At 29.9% G+C, this 14,285-nt stretch overlaps 1 long non-coding RNA gene across 1 annotated transcript; it reads right to left on the bottom strand.

Annotated features, from left to right (window-relative positions):
• Positions 1-4,446: 4,446 nt before the first annotated feature.
• LOC129222713 (uncharacterized) lies at positions 4,447-12,446 on the bottom strand. The gene is made up of 3 exons (XR_008580601.1): positions 12,366-12,446; positions 8,364-8,484; positions 4,447-4,567 (listed from the first exon to the last, which is right to left on the bottom strand). It is a non-coding gene; the product is annotated as an uncharacterized LOC129222713 (long non-coding RNA).
• Positions 12,447-14,285: the final 1,839 nt, after the last annotated feature.

The following is a 14,285-nucleotide window of genomic DNA, read 5'->3' as shown; positions in this document are numbered from 1 at the left end:
TCAACCATAATGTGTGACGTCACACTTCGTGTTACCCCCTTCTCTCCATTGTCTCAACTTGCCATATCTTTACGAACTAACCTCCCTCAACACTGTTAAAAATGGGTATTCAAAAATAATGAAAATTTACTCATTTTTGAATACTTTCATTACTCAATATAGCTCCGAATCAATAAGGTTCAATTTAGAGAAACACATGTACTCATTTTTTTGAGTACATTCTGGTAATCAAATATGAGTACACATTTGTTTCAATTATAAACACATTCATTAATTAATAATGAGTTTTTAGCTCAGTTATATGTACTCATTTTTGAGTACATTTTTGAATCAAATATGAACACATTCATTAATTAATAATTAGTTTTTAGCTCAGTTATATGTATTCATTTTTGAGTACATTTTAAAATCAAATATAAATACATTAATTAATTAATAATGAGTTTTTAGCTCAGTTATATGTACTCATTTTTGAGTACATTTAGAAATCAAATTTAAACTCATTCATTAATCAATAATGAGTTTTTAGCTCAGTAATATGTACTCATTTTTGAATACATTTAGAAATCAAGTGTAATGGCTTATTTCAAATATATGAATTGGGTCAGCTCACTTTTGAAAACATTTTGAATTCACATTCTAAGTATTGCCATGCACTTTAGTGCAATTATCATTTCAGTCATTTAAAAGTCCATAAACATTTTTGAGTAAAGTAGTGTGAAAATAAGTGAATTTTGTGTTCCATTTTTTTAAATGCATAATGAAAAAAAAATTCCGTTAAAATTACGGTTTTTTTACCGGCAGCTGGGTTGGTTGTGCAAAACTGTAAAATTTGCGGAGAATACCCCTCAATAGAATGGTGTTTTACTATACAAGGCCAAATTTTTTTCCATAAAATTTACAGAGGGGCCGTGGTAGCCCGATCGGTAGAGTGTCGGATTCGGAGCCGGAGGGCCTGGGGTTCGAACAACGCCCCCTATATCTGGAAGGCCTGCTCACGGGCGAAATCGGTCGGGAAAGCGCCGTGCGTACAATGTAACACGAATTTAAATATTAAATAAAAAAAAGGTGACGCATATCTTTTTCAATTAAATCACCAATCTAATAGAATAGACAGCTTATTTCTCCTTCACCTCACAAAATCACTTATTTTACTAATTTTATAAGTGAAACTTGTGCGTTTTCCAGGGCAGAAAATTAATCTTCAAATTTTACTTTCACACGTTTTCAAAATTTCAAATAGACATCGGGGGGTTGGGGAAACTTGTACCGTAAATAATTATAAAATTATTTAGAGCGTACATTTTTTTCATGTAGGGTTATTAATAAATGAGAAATATTTTATTGAGTCTTGTTTAATTTGAAGTTTCCAAGTTTCTTTTTTTTTGAAGAAATAATTATCTCTGATTTTTCAACTTAATCTGCTTTGGTAAAATGTTCTTTTGCTATAAATATCAAAATAGGCAATTAGTTGAAGACTTTTGGGTGGAACTATACAGCTTTGGCAAATTAGTGTAACTACTTCAAAAGGAAAATAAATAAGTTGAGCCTACACATAAGTAAATAAATATTCCTAATATATTTTAAACAAAATATCTGTGAACAAATAAATGACTTAATTGTTTAAAGAGATTTTGCTTTTGTTCATATTGATGTAATTTTGTACTTTCACACAAGTAATCCTTTCTTGTAGAAAAAGTTCTGAAAAAAATTGAAAAAAAAAAAAAAAAGAAGGAATGCTTAGCATATGTTATGCTTTCAACTAGCTTATGAATGTGATACTCAAATAAAGACAATATTTTAAGCACAGTAACTTTTATTTGCACATGATAACACATACATCACATAAAAAACACCTATTACCATTTATGTTACACATGAGGTCAAACAAGAGCTAACACTCAAATTATTTAGCTATTAGGAACTCACAATCAAAAACATGAAAAATTAAGAATCAAGTACTAACAGTTCACCACTACATATGCAGAGGTGGTGGTCTACTATTTTACTCATAAAGCACGGTTTAATTTAATTGACTCTTTTCTTTTTTATATACAGCATCAATAATGATTAATAATAATTAAATTTTAATTGATAAAACTTAAAATTATTAAATAAAATAAAAAAAATTCAGTTTTTTTTTTTTTTTTTTTTTTTTTTTTTAAGGGTTTAAGAAGATGTTTATTTCTCTTTGTACAATACATTAAGAAACTTCATTGTCCATAACTAATTAGAAATTAAAATTCTGCACACTTTCACAATCAGGGTTGCTAATCAATTTTGCAAGAAAAATTCCCTATGATTTCCCTGCATGAAAATGAAACATTATAAACGAGCGGACACTGATATTTGAAAAAGAACATAAATATCTTGATAATTTCACCACAGGTTTTTTAAAAAAAATCTAAATAAGTAAGGGAAAATAAATAAGAATTCATAATATCTGAAATAATAGCATGGTGATTGAATATATTCAGCTTTTTACTCAAAAAAAAAAAAAAACTTCTTTTGACCATTCATTACATGGACCTAAAAGTGTGTGAGTGATCCAGAATAAAGATTATTGACGACTAATTTCATACACTCAAAATTATCATGAAATTCAAGAATCTATTTTTATGATGAATATTTTAATATTTAACTTGAAAATAAAAACTTAAACAAAATTGCCAATTTTTTATTTTACTTTATTAATATTATCATTATAATTATTACTAGTAATTTATTTGTTTTTTGGTGGTTTATATATTAGGAAATTGATTTTCGCAACTTCAATTTAAGAAGAAAAAAATTCCCTGTATTTTCCAGGTTTTTGAGGAAATTTTTGAAATTCGCTGGATGGTCAGTTCTTTATATATATATATATACATATATTTGAATTCCCTATGTTTTCCCTGTTTCTTCAGTTTTCCCTGTGGCGTGGCAACCTTGACAATAATATGCAATGTACATCACAGTGTTTCCACCTATTCCCTAGGTTGTAATTTAAAAATAGTTTAGGATAATTCAGTCAAACTTTTACATTTTAAAAGATAACTCATAGAAACAATATAAAATTGCTTATTTATTTAGTGTGGACAATTTACGTGCATCTTTCTTAAATTTTTTCAGTGTATTTTTTTCTTTTTGATCTTTTTTCATTTTTTGAAGAGAATCATTTTGTTTTTTGCAAAAGTTGTTCAAAAATATATTAATGAAAACCCATACAATTTGTTTTACAAGAAACAAAGAATCATGACTCTCACATTCATCGATACCTAGAGAAATATCATTTTCATCCAGTACATCAAGAGTTAAATATTTTACAACCTTTCTGTGATTTTGACAACTGATAAAATTTGATTCAAAATGTGTTGACAACAATTTGTTTACAACTGCATATGTGAATTGAGAAACACAAACAACTTCGGGATGTGGGTATTTCAACCCCCCTCTGTCTAATTTTGATATCCAATCATTGTTTACATCTGTGTCAAGGGGCTTATCAATGCATAAAGTTGATCGACATTGTTCACACTTTAGTTTCAATAGAACTTTATGAGCTGCATATCCACTAATGTATGTTAAAATTGGCAAACTCGATTGAGTACTTACCATTTCTTCCGGAGTGATTAGAAAACCATTAAAAAAAGGATATGAATCTGAGCTATCTTCATCTTCATCCCAATGTTTGTCCTGAAAAAACTTAGTAACAATTCTCCACAACTTTTCGATTTTAACACAAGGGGTAAAATTGTTTGCATTCTCAATTTTGTTTCAGTGTCATAAATTTGACGTATACTGACATTGTAATTTGACCCTGCCAATGTACGGTAAGCCCAAATCTGTCTTCTAATGAGTCTGTTTGCATTTTCCCTGGTAAAAAATAATCGAAATTTAAAGTTTTAAAACAGTACTCGGCAAGAGCAAGCATAGCTTTTGTAGTATGGCTTATGGCTAGATGGGTTTGCTTTGTTAATCCACCAGTTGTACAATTCATTTCCTCCCATTTGTCTAACCAATTAATAAAGTTAGTTAAGAACTTATACTGAGCTGTGTCAGTATTTGGTGTGAGAGGCGTTTGGAACTCATCCCTTTTATGCTCACCCTTATACAAAGTTTTCACATTCATTATTGACCACCACTTGCAAAGAATCTGAATGTAGTCTGTAAAAATATGAACGGAATCAAAAGAAAAATAGAAATATTTTCCTGGACTTCCAGGATAATCATACCTAACCCGCGACTCAAGGGGAGAGGCAAACATACTAACGGCCTTTTTATTAATAGCATTATTGTCAGTGGCTACTGATATGACATTAAACCCTATGGCAGCTAAACCAATCAAGATTTTTTTAATATATGAATGGAAATCGTCAGCATCTATGCTACGGACTGGCAAAATATGTGCCACATCTTTGTACGGAGACAATAAACTTTGGATCATAAATGTGAAAGCACTGGATGCAGCATTTGAGTCATTGTGGGACATACCAAATATTTCACTCCTTAGAAGTCTCATCGACTTTTCATCGAAGAATTCTGCTTCATGAAGAATGTCTTCTTTGCGAAAATGTAATTCACATACCTAAGGAATAGAAAACTCATCAATAAAAAAACATATGCAAAAAAAAATATTGAATATTAAGAAAAGCGTTTAACTGAAAATGATAAAACTCAACGATATTGAACTGTATTTTTCTACTTAAAATCGGGCAGATAGGTGCAGAAAAAGATTTTAAAAAATCTTTCTGCAATAATAATTATCTGTCATCTTATAGATATGCGACAGGCGTCTCAGCATTGCATTGTTTACCTGATATTGAATGTTGCATAATTTTTAAAATTGCAACATTGTTTAACAAAATTATTACTTAGCGAAAAATAATTATGTTTCACTTTCAAATATATTTTGTTGATATGATCAACTATATTTGTTAGAACACCAGTGACATAGCCACGGGGGTCCAGACCTTTCTCCTAAAATGAGTAAGAAAATTCAAAAATAAAAGTGTCCACTCTTTTAATATTTTCCTATCGCATGCATAAGATATGGAAATCAAATCTGAGCGCATACATTCCCCAACTCTTAAATTTTGTTATAAAAAACAAGTTTCACAAAAAAAAAAAGAAGACGTAATTGGGTTGTGCTTTTCCTATGAAAAAATGCCAAATGTCTTCGAAGAAGAGCATCGATTTGGATTAAAGATGCATCAAGTTTAAAATAGAAAATTTTTGAACTATTTTATGAAGTGTAAATGCATTTCCATTTAACATAGTAAATTTATTTATATATTAAGTATAATTATCAATTTAATTTAAAATAAATAATAAACCATTTCAAAAAAAGCAAAAAAATAAATAAATAAAATAATATAGTAAATGGGTAATTTGCTTTATGTTTGTCTGCAAGTAAAAACTGATGTTTATTATTATTAGTTGCATTCTGTTATTTACTTTATTATTTTTCATTCTTTCATATTTTATTTTCATATTGGTCCCCCGACACGACGACGCTTGGATATATTACTGCTATTATTTATAAGGCAATTTATCAGAAACCTCAAAAGTCGATAAATATTTTATTTTAAACATTTTTTAGTCGGGTATTTTTAGTTCTTTATTTTAGTTTTATTTAAGGTTTTTTTTAGTCGGGGTTTTTTTAAATTTTTAATTTTAGTTTCATTTAAAGTTTTTTTCAGTAGGCGATTTTTAAAATTTTTAATTTAATTTTTATTTTATGCTTTTTAAAGGCCAGAATTCAAACTTTCCCGGACGTGAAATTGTAACACGAGATTCTGTGCCACTGAATCTGCGTATTCTGACAATAGTTGCAATTCAAGTTATTGCTAACCGTAGTATGCAAAATATTGCTCACCGTGATATGTAACTTATTGCTCACCGTATGCAACATAGTGTTGGAAAAAGGTTTTGTTCACCGTGCAATTCGTAATTATGTTGCACAAAGTTATTGTAAATACGCGATCGTAATATACAGTCGGACCTCCATATATCGAAGTAGCAAATTGCCGGGAAAAAATTCGATATATAGAAACGATCTTATTTTAACATAAAAAACTTCTAAATCATTAAAACGTGCATGAAACCCAATTTATAATTTAAACGAGCATTAAATGAAAGATAACAATAAAAATATTAATTTTGCAGAAATTACATTTTTGCGCCTTCATACATCTTCATTCTTCGGCAAATCAACTTGATCTGTAACATTAGGGGATTTTCGTTTTGACAATGGAATCGAGTGAAAAGTAAAAAATCAATCTACTTAACTTGAATGATTTTTACTGAAGCTAAAAAGACTAGGAATGATACTCAACAGACAAAAGGGATAGCTTGAAACTGATTTTACAGTGATACTGGTTACAACTAAGATTTGAAATAAACTTGAGGGAATGTAAGAACTCCAGAACGGAACAACGACCGAACTACACACTCCTAAACCCCAGATTCCTCAAGTTTTGTAGCAACCTTTAGTGAACATAATTTTCTCCGCTAAGCTTCATTTTTCATGATACCAACAGTCTAAAGCAGAGAAAAACCTACGAGTATCTCGAAAAAAATTTCGATATATAGTAGAGACGTACCGAGTACTCGGAAACTACTCGGTACTCGGCCAATTTGCCGAGTACTCGGTACTCGGCCAAATTTTGATCAGATACTCGGCCAATACCGAGTAGTTGCAAAAAATTGAATATTGTCCAAGACAGATACTAAAATTTATAAAAAAAGAGCAAGAATTATATTCTGCAATCATTTACCATTAAAATTTATAAGTCAAATTTAAATTTTGAGAATAATGAAGTTTGTAATGCTTCAATGGAATAAATCTTTATTTTAATGTCTCCAAAGTTAATAAAACTTATTTATTAAAAATTATGCAAAAAAGAAAATATGGAAATATATAATGGTATAGAAAATATGGAATTTTTATATTAAAATTGGATTTTTGCTTCAACCAAAAATTAGTTATAAGAAATATAAAAATATTTTTGCTTAAAAAATAAAAGGAAATGAAACAACGTTGAAAGTACAGTGCAGAAATACTGCAGACACATGTTTTGGCATTACAAGGAATTCTTTTTTTCAATGCACAAAATGGGAGCTCGTGGATTTAAAGACAAAACTCGGACTTTTTTGTTGAATGTCTTTACATTCTTTAGCTCACATGTTATGCACTGAAAAAGACATTCCCTGTAATGGGGGGGGGGCAGAAACACGTGTCTGCAGTGCTCCTGCACATTTGCTTTATCTGCTTTTAAAAATTATTTATATTTGGCAGACTAGAACTATAATTGATTCGTATACAGTGAAAACCCTCCTAACGTACACCCCTCAAAGGCAGACACCACTCTTATGCGGACAATTTTTAATTCCCCAGTTCCAATGCAAATAACATTCTTAAACCCCTGTCCTGCGGTCATCGCTCTATTGCGAACAAAAAAAATTGTCCAGTTAGTGTCCACATTAGAGGGATTTTGCTGTAATTTGCCTTAATTCCAACTTGATTAATCATACCTTTTATTTATTTTTAATTTTAAAAATAATTTTTTTGTAAAATTTTAGACAAACAAAACTGTTTATGTAATGCGTAATTAAATTTCAGCAGGAATTTAGTTTTAAAAACTATTATATGGACAAGGAGGTCTATACTACTATTCCATTAAGTTCAAAATTCATCACATGCGTGTAGATGGTTCTTCTTAGAACATAATTGGTACTTGGTAACTCGGCCGAGTAGTGAAAAGCCGAGTACTCGGCCGAGTAGTGAAAGGCCGGGTACTCGGCCCAAGTGCTACTTGGTACGTCTAATTTTAAGATTCAAAAATATGTTATAATGCTTAGATAAGATGTGATTTTGTTTAATGCTTTGCTTAAAGATAAGGTTTCCATTATCATGTACGTTTTTAGTCTAAAATAATATGTTAACCAACTACTTTTCTGAACTATATTAGTCATGGCGTGTAAGAAAAACTCAAAATTTTTATTTTGTTCTAAACTAATTTTGGAGTAAAAGCAATATTACAAGAGTGAAAATCTGCATCACACACAGAAAGAGGGATCTATGTAGTTTTGCCTGTTGAGGTTAAGATAGTATAATGCAGTGTAGTTAAATTTAGAGCAATACATTTTAAAAATGCAAAATTAATTTATAAAAGTAAAATCAACTGATTTTAATTACTGATTTTGTTAAAAAAAATCACTTAATACAAATCAATTGATTTAAATCAATTTAAAAAAAAAAAAAATCACTTGATTTAGATCATGATTTTTAATCACTATTTAAATCAAGCTGATTTAAATCAACAAACATTGATTAAACATGAATCTTGAGACACAATCAACTTATAAAAACCTATATTTACCCATAAAATCAAATATTAAATAAATATCTTTGTCATTTTTGGCCTTTACAACCTTCAGCAATGTGATAATGTTGGAGTGATTATGAAATTCTTGAAGATACCATATCTCTCGAAAGGTTCGCTAAAAAAGAAAATTTAAGAAATTAAAAAATTGAATGCAAAATGAAGTACATATGCAAGAAAAGTAGGTACAAAAGTTGCCAGGAGAGATGCATGACATCCGTTCTCTCCGGGGATTTTTTAAAAAAAAAAAATAGGACTAGATAAATCATGAAAAAATGTGTTGGTGCAATATTCTTAACAATCGAAATAGTAATAGTTTTATTTCTATTATATGTTTTAAAATAATATTTTGGTTTGGAAAGAGTTAATTTTTTATAGTGTTCTTACTCAATGCTAACTTCATAGAAAAAATATTGTAAATTAATCTTAAAAAGGTAAACACGATTATAACAAAAGAAAAAAGATAACATTAAAATGCATATTTGCAATAAACTAATTTATAAAAATTTGCAAATTTGTGCAATTTAACACATCATTTTGTTTTCTACTTTTCAGCACAAATCCATTTTTATTTCATAATTAATGCTGAAATTACATGACTTCATAAGCTTTGGTTTAGAGACGTACCGAGTACTCGGTAACTACTCGGTACTCGGTCTACTCGGCCAATTTGCCGATTACTCGGTACTCGGCCAAATTCTGATCAGATACTCGGCCAATACCAAGTAGTTGCAAAAAATTGAATATTGTAGAAGACATACTAAAATTTATAAAAAAAGAGCAAGCATTATATTCTGCAATCATTTACAATTAAAATTTATAAGTCAAATTTAAATTTTGAGAATAATGAAGTTTGTAATGCTTCAATGGAATAAATCTTTATTTTAATGTCGGCAAAGTTAATAAAACTTATTTATTAAAAATTACGCAAAAAATGTAAGTATAGAAAATATGGAATTTTTATATTAAAAATGGATTTTTGCTGCAAACAAAAATTAGTTATAAAAAATGTGAAAATACCTTTGCTTAAAAAATAAAACAACCTTAAAAGTACAGTGCAGGAACTCTGCAGACACGTGTTTTGGCATTACAAGGAATTCCTTTTTCAATGCACAAAATGGGGGCTCGTAGATTTAAAAACATCCGACAAAAGTCGTATTTTTTTGTTGAATGTCTTTACATTCTTTAGCTCACATGTTATGCACTGAAAAAGACGTTCCTTGTAACGGGGGGGGGGCAGAAACATGTGTCTGGAGTGTTCCTGCACATTTGTTTTATCTGCTTTTAAAAATTATTTATGTTTGGCAGATTAGAACTATAATTGATTGATATACAGTGAAACCCCTCCTAACGGACACCCCTCTTATGCGGACAATTTTTAATTCCCCAGTTCCAATGCAAATAACATTATTTAACCCCTGTCCTGCTGACACCTCTCTATTGCGGACAAAAAATTTGTCCTGTTAGTGTCCGCATTAGAGGGATTTTACTGTACTTTGTTTTAATTCCAACTTGATTAATCATACCTTTTATTTATTTATTTTTAATTTAAAAAATTATTTTTTTGTAAAATTTTTGACACAAACAAAATTGTATATATATAATGCGTAATTAAATTTCAGCGGGAATTTAGTTTTAAAAACTATTATATGGACAAGGAGGTTTATACTACTATTTCAATAAGTTCAAAATTCATCACATGTGTGTCGGTGGTTCTTCTTAAAACATAATTGGTACTTGGAACTCGGCCGAGTAGTGAAAGGCCAAGTACTCGGTAACTCGGTACTCGGCCGAGTAATAAAAAGCTGAGTACTCGGTACTCGGCTACTCGGCCAAAGTGCTACTCGGTACATCTCTAATATATAGAGATTTTTTCGATATATAGAAACAACTTTTCTATGTAATGAACATAGAAATTTGCTGGGATTTCGATACATAGAAAATTTCGATATGTGGAAGTTCGATATATGGAGGTCCGACTGTAGTTATTGCTCACCGTATATAATATAGAGTTGAAAAAATGTTTTTCCCCGTACATTTTGTAATTAGAGTTGTAATATTCTGTTGTAAAAAAGTTTTTGCTCACTGTGCACTTCAAAATTATGAAACACAAAGATAATATAAATATGTGATTGTAAAATAGTTATTGCTCACCGTAGAATGACTGTTATGGCTCACCGTATGTGATGCAGTACTATTTATAAATTATTGTTTACTGTGCATTTCATAACTTATAGACGCAGTGAAAGGTTTTTTTGTAAATTACATAATGCATCATTCAAAAAATGAAGATCTTTCTCATAGGAGGTGAAAAACATCTCGGCTCTTTTATGTAAATGCAACTTCTATCCAAAACCAATGTATGTATGACGTTTTTCATATCTCACCATGCATTTATCAATTTTTTAGAAGTATTTAACAGTTTATTTGTAAATTGCACAATGCAGCATTGATGTCTCTCAAGTTTCTGTAAAAATGTAAAATTTTCTTTAAAAACGAAGTTCTATTTTCACAAAGAGTATGAAGCTTTCTCAATGGCGGGAAGCACCATGGTCTTACATGTAAATACTAACATTATCCCTAAGTAATCCTTCTATATTGTTTATTATTGTTCACCATGCATTTCATAATTTATACAAGTAACTCATGATGTATTTGTTAATGATACAATGCATGATTAATAATCAAAAATTATTGTAAAAATGTGAAGTTTACTTTAAAACTGTTAGAGAAAAGCATTTCTCTCTCTCTCTCAGCTCTTGTAAATGCAATTCCTATCCATAATAATTGAGTATATAATGTTTTTAATTGTTAACTATGTATTAATTTATAGGAGTAACTTAATAGTTTGCTTGTCAATTTAACATTACGGTATTAATTTTTCATATTGTAAGCAAATATAGTCTCGTTATGGAGAACTTATTATCAAGTGGAATGAATAAATATCCTACTGCTGTTATAGTTGTAGTTATTTTTGCCCCTAATTCCTTCGTTTTGTATTTAAACTGAACTTTTAAACATTTTTTAAGAGGGTTATTTGATATTTAAATTGTTTAGTTTAATATTTTTTTAGAGTTTGTTTTCCATTTTGATACATTTTGTATTCTTGTTACACAGAATGTTTTGAATAAAAATTAAGAATTAAATTTTAAATTTCATCACCACTAATTTCAGCAAAATTTGACAAGCAGATACGCGTTTTATTTATTTACGCGAGGGAGCAAAGCTTAGGATTGCGGGGGGAGGGGGGGCATTCCCTCGACCCGATTGAACATTACTAAAATCTAGCAAGCCTGTGCATGGCCGAGTGAATCATACTAAAGATTTGGAAATCTTATCAATAGTTATGTAACGATAATTGATTAATATGTTCACTGAAATATGTTGAATTCAAATCTGTATTTCTTGTTACTTTTCGGCAAAAAGGTTTTTATATTAGTGGTATTTCGAAAGAAAAAATATTTTTGCAGTGAAACACACAAGTGTTCCAAAAATGTATTCATGCAACGATTTATGCTTGATGAGAACCTAATTTCTTCCATAGCTGTTTGTGCAAGATGTTGCTTTCGCTTTTTTTTTTTTTTTTCAAATTTGAAGAGTAAAATATAAATAATAAAATTTACGAAACTCGTTATGAACTTTCCTTTCACAGTTTGAAAACATATCCACATAAAATATAACATTTAAAAAATGTTCCGAGAACAGTCGGATGTTGAATGTTCTATCGAGCAATTTCGGCAAGTAATTTTTGGGTAATTTAGATACAACCCTTCAATTATTATCCTTACTACGATAATAAAGGTTACGAAGCTCGTTATGAACTTTCTTTCACAGTTTGAAAACATATATATCCACATAAAATATAATGTTTGAAAATATGTTCCGAGCACAGTCGGATGTTGAATGTGCTATCGAGCAATTTAGGCAAGTAATTTTTGGGTAATTTAGATACAATCCTTCATTTATTATCCTTACTATGATAATAAAAGTAAAACTTACTTTCAAAGTTCGATGAAAACTCTTCCAATTTCCAATCTTCTAGTTTTTTCGTGACGAACAGCTCAGCCATTTCGATCGCTCCGCAGCGCCGAAAGCGTATGAACATTGTCGACACTTGTTCACGCTCTTGAGCGACGCGTAGCATGCGCAATAAGAAAAGAGTTCGAAGCTCGCGAGTTTTATTCTTGGAAGTCACGCTTATTATATTTCCTATTTATACATGAATATTTATTAAACCATGTTCTTGAAACGTTAGCTGCAGTATTAAATGATTGTATGCATCTTTATTCATGAATTAGTGTTTGATAATGTGTTGTATTCTTATATGATGACTTGGGTATGTTCGTATATGATGACTCGTATTTCTCGTATGTTTGTATTTGATGCCACATTTACTCATTTTTGAATCAATTTTATTCAAAAAAAAAATGAATACATTCAGAGTTTCATTTTTGAATACATTTTTTTTAACAGTGAAAGCGTGATATCATTTGTAGGAATTCTAAGATGGGCTCAAGTTCTAACAGAAAAAAGCAGGAGCCTAATGTCCTACAGAACATATATTGACCAGTAAATCTGCAAATATACTAAATCTTAACAAATATATATAGTATATATATATATATATATATATATATATATATATATATATATATATATATATATATATATTATTAGGGTGGTCCTTATTTATATGGGTAAATTTTTTTTTCGGAATTCAACAACTGACGCCCCCTTGTTTTGTGACACAATAATAAAAAGTAATCGGTGCAAAATTTGAACTCGATCGGTCAATAATAACACGTGCCCCTAGGACGTTGAACTTTAACACTTTTGATAATTTTTCCACAAATCTTCGAGTTTTTACTTCAAACCACGTACATCGTTTCTCCTATGTTTGCAAAATATTTTTACAGCGAGGTAGCACTAAAATTAATCTTTTTAATTACTTCATATCGTCCAAAGATTTTACATTGAAAAAGAATGAAATATTGCTTTAGAAACTTTACCTTAATCGTACGCTTTTCTCATTGTATCTCAATCGTGTGCATTCTTTTCCGATAGTCTTGGAGTGTGTGTAAAATCCTAAACTGCTTTTGTGACTCATGTTTGGTAAATTGATTGTGAAATTCTTCGATTAATTCTGCTCCTCTTTCAGTTTTATTATTCACAACTTTCAGCATTTTAACGATATCTCTTCCCTTTAAATAGCTTCCTTCATTTTGCCATGATTCAGGATCAAATAGGAAAACATCTTTTGGTGTATGTAACTTATCAAACAGTTTTATTGACTTGTATTTGATTCTATAAAGAGGAAGATCTTTACTAAGAAAGTATTCCAATTCATCTACTGTTATTTGAAATTTTTTATACAGTCATCAGACACGTCTTCCTATTCAACAAACATTTTTTTGAAGAAGTCTTTTCCTATCTTCAAAGTTAATTCCTTCATCCAATACGGACAAAGCTACTAGTTCATCCCTTAAGTACCATAAGTGATTTATGAATTTTTCAATCACTGCTTCTGCTGCATGTTTGTCATCATTTTGTACGCAGCAGGTTTTTTAGACACTAGACATATTAATTTAAAAGGCCGAGAATGGGTTGCTGCGAAAAACTATATCTTCATACAACATTTAACTGTAAAACAGCATTTACGAGCAATCTCTTCATGTAGTGTCAATTTAAATTGCTTCCTAAATATATAAATTTTCAAACAAGAAATTCCTTTTACAACCCCTCTGGGTCAAATATAAGCTCCAGGTTGCCGAAAACATATCCCTGTAGGAGGGAGGACTTCACCAAGAAATATTATTACGCTTTATGAGAATTTTCTGTAATATTTCTTAATTCCGCTTTCTATGAACAATAATAGGTCATCAAATTCTTCTTTTAGAATTTAAGTGGTATGTGTAATTT

This window comes from Uloborus diversus, chromosome 5 (assembly GCF_026930045.1).
Source record: "Uloborus diversus isolate 005 chromosome 5, Udiv.v.3.1, whole genome shotgun sequence".
Taxonomy (NCBI): Eukaryota; Metazoa; Arthropoda; class Arachnida; order Araneae; family Uloboridae; genus Uloborus; species Uloborus diversus.
Note: the sequence above shows the minus strand (reverse complement) of the source record. Positions and strands in the feature narration are given on the sequence as shown.